The sequence below is a fragment of the Salvelinus sp. IW2-2015 genome, unplaced genomic scaffold (genome assembly GCF_002910315.2).
Source record: "Salvelinus sp. IW2-2015 unplaced genomic scaffold, ASM291031v2 Un_scaffold5153, whole genome shotgun sequence".
In the NCBI taxonomy this organism is placed as follows: domain Eukaryota; kingdom Metazoa; phylum Chordata; class Actinopteri; order Salmoniformes; family Salmonidae; genus Salvelinus; species Salvelinus sp. IW2-2015.
In genome coordinates, this window is record NW_019946419.1 from 13,292 (window position 1) to 19,102 (window position 5,811).

General features: G+C 39.9%; 1 long non-coding RNA gene across 1 annotated transcript in view; it reads right to left on the reverse strand.

The window, feature by feature from the left end:
- The window catches only part of LOC112078014 (uncharacterized), a 7,172-nt gene extending 4,816 nt beyond the window's left edge, over window positions 1-2,356 (reverse strand). The window contains exons 1-2 of the long non-coding RNA XR_002895570.2: window positions 2,283-2,356; window positions 1,092-1,172 (exon numbers count right to left, since the gene is read on the reverse strand). This is a non-coding gene — a long non-coding RNA (uncharacterized lncRNA). The remainder of the gene's footprint in view (window positions 1-1,091; window positions 1,173-2,282) is intronic.
- Window positions 2,357-5,811: the final 3,455 nt, after the last annotated feature.

Here is a 5,811-nt window from a genome sequence, read left to right on the forward strand (position 1 = left end):
GAATACATAGAGCTTTGTTTGAGGGACTTCTGTGTTCCGTTACTAACACGGCGTCTCTAATGGCACCCTWTTCACTATATAAAAGTTGAATTTATTTTTTATTATTTTAACCTACTTTTGTCCAGGGCCCATAGCTCTGGTCCAAAGTAGTCCACTTTATAGGGAATCTGTTGCCATTTGGAACACATGCTAAATGATGTTATAAATGTGTCATAATGGTARAATTACTAACGCCATAAAACTGTCTCTTCTAGAATGGTTGTTTTACCAATTAGAAATGGGCTCGTGAATAATTAGGGATCAATATGTATAGATGACAATTCCAGTCAGAGAATWTTGCAGACAAAAATACAACGTTACATTATAAAAACAACAGGGTAGAACAGGCARACAATTCCCTTACTGAGACTTGCAAAATGTTTTTTGGCAGATACACCCTAGCATACATTTTTATTGATTACAATTTTAGGTCCATCTTGCTTCAGAAGTAAAATAATGCTCTGAAAGATATATCTCTACCTGTTACTATATCACAATAACAGGGTTTTAATGGACACTTCTGCTCTTAGCTACCAAGAGCAGGGGTGAATCTGCCGTAATACAGTGCAATTAGCCCAGAATCATCTAGATGACTGACACATGCAGGAGGTCCCTTCACAGCAGATAATACCATTCATCTTTTGTATTTGGATTGGGTTTGCTGCTTTGTTTTCAGGGTTTAGGATCTGATTAGTTAAACTTTTGTTGTATATAATATACTATAAAATTATATTATAGGTGTATGAATGTTATTAGCTGCACTTTGGAACATTTTGAGTTCAAGAATAACAGCCTTATTTTCCCCTCGAAACTTTAATCTTCATAAAACTATTTGTCCCTAAAAAGAAAAAAAATTGTCCAGGCTTAATATTCACAATCCTCAAAAAGAAAAGTTGTCAGACGGGACCTCTATCAGTTTTCATACTATGGGATGCTTGTTACAAAGAGAGGTAGCCCTTTCGGTTGCCCGGGGAAACGGGTGACGTATACATGCGGTTGTCATGCCACCCATCAGTCATTTGTTTGTTTGTTTACTTCTCCGACAGACTAACCTCCCTCTATGAGTTTCTTGATCTCTTCTTCCTGGAGAATATGAACCTCACTCTCCAGAAACTTCTTTACCTTAGACACCTCTAATCATGGGACCCAAACATGGCAAAGTCATCATACATCTTGCAGGTGTGGGTGCTGGTTAGACAATTACGTGGCGCCACAGCATTGGCCAGAACACAGAGCTCTGTCGTCTGCTAGAGATAGTTTGTCACATAAACCTGGGCAGGCAGATGTAGTACTGTAACACYGTGACTTCTATTGGGATGTTGGGTTGTCAAATGCCACACGTCATCTCTTAACATCAAGTGCTAAGCAGGAAGGAATGGTTAGATTGTGAACTGCGCGTCAGATTCTTCAACAAATACCTTCCTTTATAGTAACAAGAAAACATTGTTTGATGATGGAACGTAGCCCAACATCAAGCGAATCATTAGTCTTCGGCAACAGAAGCATCTTCACCAACAGTTTCCAAGAGCTTTTGAAAACGTACCAATGTTTAAATCCCTCCATAGCATTTGAACATAGTATCTACTCAGTGTGATGGATTACAGGAACACGCCACATACAACACGCCTAGGCTATGTGCATGTATGTAAGATTCATCAGCAACTGAGATTAACATGTTCAATAACTATACGGGTGATAATAGACGGCGATGTGTTTTCCATTGTCATCCGAACAACGTTTTTACATTTGTTAAAATACATTATATTTAATATCATTATATATTTTATCATACATTAAATCAGATAATATTTTAACCATTAAAATCAATATATTATTATCATACATTAAAATCAGTATATTATTATCATACATTAAAATCAATATATATTATTATATACATTAAAATCATATACTTATTATCATACATTAAAATCAATTATTATTATTATCATAGATTAAAATCAATATATTATTTATACATTAAAAATCAATATATGATTAACATACATTAAAATCAATATATTATTAACATACATTAGTATAATATATTTATTAATCAGCATTAAAATCAGTATATTATATCATATATTAAAATCGTAATATTACTATCATACATTCGTATAAATATATTTTTATCATACATTAAATTCATATATTATTATCATAATATTTTTCTCCATAACATTTACGTCACCCATAATAATGTTAAGCTATATTTAATTTCTGTAAGGTATCTTACTGACCTTCGTCCAGAATCCTCTACTTTCTGCGTCCAGTCTCCAGCCCTCCATCTGAGGGAACCACTGTGAGCTATGAGTGAGAGAGAGAGAGAGAGAGAGAGAGGAGAGAGAGAGAGAGAGAGAGAGAGAGAGAGAGAGAGTTTTGCTTTGGAAATGTAAAGATATGTTTCCCGTGCCATAAAGCCTTTAATTGAATTGAAAGAGCGTGAGAGAGAGACAGATGAGAGAGAAAGGTGAACTCTTTTTTTACAGCAATGTTACAAATACAGGGAAACTAAACCTGTTACCATCCAATTGTCTGCAATGTGAAGTACATTTTCAAATGTTATCTGACCCACCTAATACTGATACATCAGACCAAGACGCAATGCAAGCTGTGACTCACCAGTAGCTCCAGCCAAGACCATATGCAAGCTGAGATCACGTAGCTCCAGAGCAAGACTCAATGCAAGCTGTGACTCCAGTAGCTCCAAGCCAAGACCAATGCAAGCTGAGACTCACCAGAGCTCAAGCCAAGACTCAATGCAAGCTGAGACTCACCAGTAGCTCAAGCCAGACTCAATGCAAGCTGGACTCACTAGACAGCTCCAGCCAAGACTCAATCGCAAGCTGAGACTCACCAGTAGCTCCAAGCCAAGACTCAATGCAAGCTGTGACTCACCAGTAGCTCCAAGCCAAGACCAATGCAAGCTGAGACTCACCAGTAGCTCCAAGCCAAGACCCAATGCAGCTGAGACTCACCAGTAGCTCAGCAAGACCCAATGCAAACTGTGACTCACCAGTAGCTCCAAGCCAAGACTCAATGCAAGCTGATGACTCACCAGTAGCTCCAACCAAGACTCAAGGCAAACTGTGACTCACCAGTAGCTCCAGGCAAGAGCCAATGCAAACTGAGACTCACCAGTAGCTCCAAGCCAAACGCAATGCAAGCTGTGACTCACCAGTAGCTCCAAGCCAAGACCCAATGCAAGCTGTGACTCACGGAAGTACCTCCAAGCCGAGACCCAATGCAAAGCTGAGACTGCACCAGTAGCTCCAAGCCAAGACCCAATGCCAAACGCTGTGGACTCACAAGTACTCTCAAGCCCAAGACCCAATGCAAGTGTAATCTCACCCAGTATGCTCACGATCCTACCAATGTTTAATAATTGGAATTACTCTCTCAATAACTCTGGTGACCTTTGTGATGCTTGGTTCTCCCTCGATCACCCTGGTCACTGTAGTGAATGTGGGCTCACCCTCGACGACCACCTTGGTTATTTTGGGTTCCGTTTCGATGACCCTTGTTACCTTGGTGAAGGTTGGCTCGCCCTCAACGACTCGAGTAACCTTGGTGATAATGGGTTCGCCCTCGATGACCCTTGTCACCTTGGTGAAGGTTGGCTCGCCCTCAACGACTCGAGTAACCTTGGTGATAATGGGTTCGCCCTCGATGACCCTGGTAACCTTGGTGACAGTTGGCTCTCCTTTAATCACTCTGGTCACTTTTGTGATTTCAGGCACTGGAGAGAAAGAAAGTGAATATTATTATTTATTGTTTTATTAACCTCTGCGTCTGTAGGCATATCACCCCAGAAACGATGGTGAGTAAGTTTTTTCCGCTAAGTTTTGATGTATTGGAAATGTGAAAAATATATTGATTAAAAAAACAACCATTTATAAATACAAAAGGTTGATAGAGCAGCATCTGCCTGAGTGAGACCCTACTAGTACCCATGGGAACGCATTAGACCCCTTCTATCTCCTCAATTCCAAAACCCCTCGAACCACCTCAAACCCCCCAAAAACCTCGAACCCCTCGAACACCGCGAACCCCACAAACACCTCGAACCCCTCAAACACTTCGAACACCTCAAGCCTCTTGTTGTTACTGATACTAGACTACCATCAGCTGTGGGCTACCATATTTATGCAGTGAAATAGCACTACAGCATGTTTCATCCCTGTGTGGATATTCAGTGCTGGGTAACACTTTATTTTGAAATAACGATCTACTAACCCCAACCCTAACCCTAGTCCTAACCGTCCTAACCTTAACTCTTATCCTAACACTAAACAGAAATGCAATGGTTCATTGGATCAGTCTAAAACTTTGCATATACGCTGCTGCCATCTAGTTGCCAGAATCTACATTGCACCTGGGTTAGAATAATACATTATGGCCTTTCTCTTGCATTTCAAAGATGATGGTACAAAAAACGGTTCGTTTTTTCTTTGTATTATCTTTTACCAGATCGAATGTGTTATATTCTCCTACATTCCATTCACATTTCCACAAACTTYAAAGTGTTTCCTTTCAAATGGTACCAAGGATATGCATATCCTTGCTTCAGKGCCTGAGCTACAGGCAGTTAGATTTGGGTATGTCATTTTAGGCAAAACAAGGGGACGGATCTTTATTAAGGGATCAAGGGGATTGGTGCATGTTTTAAAGAAATGCACCTCAAGATTAGAGTGAWGCTGAATGGAGAAAGAAAGTTCTCCGCTGAGTTTGTAAAACTGTAAAAAGACCAGCATGTTAGTGCTGTTTTTATGTACAATGTTGTCAACAACATGAGGTTGCTGCTACTCCCATCCATATTGCAGAATGCAGACTTTTGAYCGCATTAACCCACACTTAGTCCCCTCGTTTGGTGATTGGCATTGAGGCTGTGACAATGAAAAGGCAGCAGRCAGGMTACAGTTTGTTTTAGCAGGGACGTTTGGTCGGGTGATCTGATTTCTAACGATGAAAATCATTCTGTCAAACAGATTGTGAATCCAAATGTGTACGTTCGATTCTAGAGAGGGGACGTTGAATAGAAAAATCAGTTGGTTAGGGTGTAGGGGCAGATCTATGTCATTGTGGGTGGGTTGCAGCAACATGGTTTAAATTAAGCTAGGATTAGAGCTAATCTAGGTTTTGTACATCTAGGTTTATAATYCATCAGAGATGTGTTGCACCACTAAATTTAGATCCTAGGTCAGCACATCTATGATTAGCGGTTTTAAACTATGATTAGTGACGTGTTACACCAATATATGAGGTATTTCAGCAGTGACCCACCCACCTCAGAGAGAGAGTCACAGCTGCATGCGAGCTCTCAAATTTTTCAACATGTTTACTTATACAAAAGGATAGATTTGGAGTTAGATAAACTTGCATTTTTCGGCAACGACATAATATACAGGATGCTACCCTCCACAGCATGGCCTTCGCTCCGGATCAAAACGCCAAATCTACAACCTAATTTTGACCAAAATTAACCGGAGAGATTACTGCTACCAAGGTTTCCTTTTTCCATGCTATACGGAGGGTGCTCTAGCAAACAAACAGCAGAGACCTGAGGACACCATCCCACCTGGAACTGAGTGACTAGTGTTTGGTCTGATGCTATTTTGAAAGTCAAGAAGAAAAAGAAAATGTAAAAAATGTCAAATAAAGGACATTACAATKATATATTTKACTTTATGGGGACTRAATGCTGAGTTAAGGCTSCCAGGCTTGCWAGGACARACCAGATACAACTTCAATTAGTACTGAGGTGTGAAG